Here is an 857-nt window from a genome sequence, read left to right on the forward strand (position 1 = left end):
AGAGACGGGGTTTCACCGTGTCAGCCAGGATGGTCTCGATCTCCTGACCTCATGATCCGCCCATCTCGGCCTCCCAAAGTGCTGGGATTACAGGCCCACTCCCACTTTTCTGAGGCTCCAGAGAGGTTAAGTAATGTTGGATCTCAGAAAACAATACCCCAAAGTATGGTGGTTTGACATGCTGAGGGCTCTGAACCAAGGTCTCTCTGACCATGTCCTGCCCTCCTGTTTCTTGCCCCTCTTTCTCTATCTAAGGGCAGATCATCTGAAAGGAACATCATGAATCCCCTCCCTGGGAATCTCAACCAGGGAAAATGAACTGGTCTCACAAGAGAGAAGACTAGATGCCAGTCTTTGTCACATACTATCATGTATTATTTATCTAAGGTCTGCTCTGAGACAACTTTTATTACCTGAGAGACTCTGTAGTGCACTTCCTCCCCATCCCCCTACACAACTTGTGTCACCACCACCCCCTAGAAGCCTTAGGCCCCTACACCCTTCTACAGCTCAGGATGCCATAGAGTCATGTGTCACATAATGACATGTCGGCGATGGACCACACAAACAATGGTCCCATAAGATTACAGTGGAGCTGAAAAATTCCCATCACCAAGTGATGTCATAAACATCTTCATGTCACCGTGCAATGCATTACTCACGTTTGTGGGGATACAGGTATAAACAAAACTATTACACTTGCAGTTGTATAAAAGTACAACAGCTGGGCGCGGTGGCTCACGCCTGTAATCCCGGCACTTTGGGAGGCCAAGGCAGGCAGATCATGAGGTCAGGAGTTTGAGACCAGCCTGGCCAACATAGAGAAACGTCGTCTCTACTACCAAAAAAAAAAAAAA

General features: G+C 47.8%; 1 protein-coding gene across 1 annotated transcript in view; it reads right to left on the bottom strand.

Moving 5' to 3' along the window:
* PRPF19 (pre-mRNA processing factor 19) overlaps positions 1-857 on the bottom strand; it is a 23,665-nt gene that overhangs the window by 2,270 nt on the left and 20,538 nt on the right. The window lies entirely within an intron of this gene.

This window comes from Mandrillus leucophaeus, unplaced genomic scaffold (assembly GCF_000951045.1).
Source record: "Mandrillus leucophaeus isolate KB7577 unplaced genomic scaffold, Mleu.le_1.0 Scaffold986, whole genome shotgun sequence".
Taxonomy (NCBI): Eukaryota; Metazoa; Chordata; class Mammalia; order Primates; family Cercopithecidae; genus Mandrillus; species Mandrillus leucophaeus.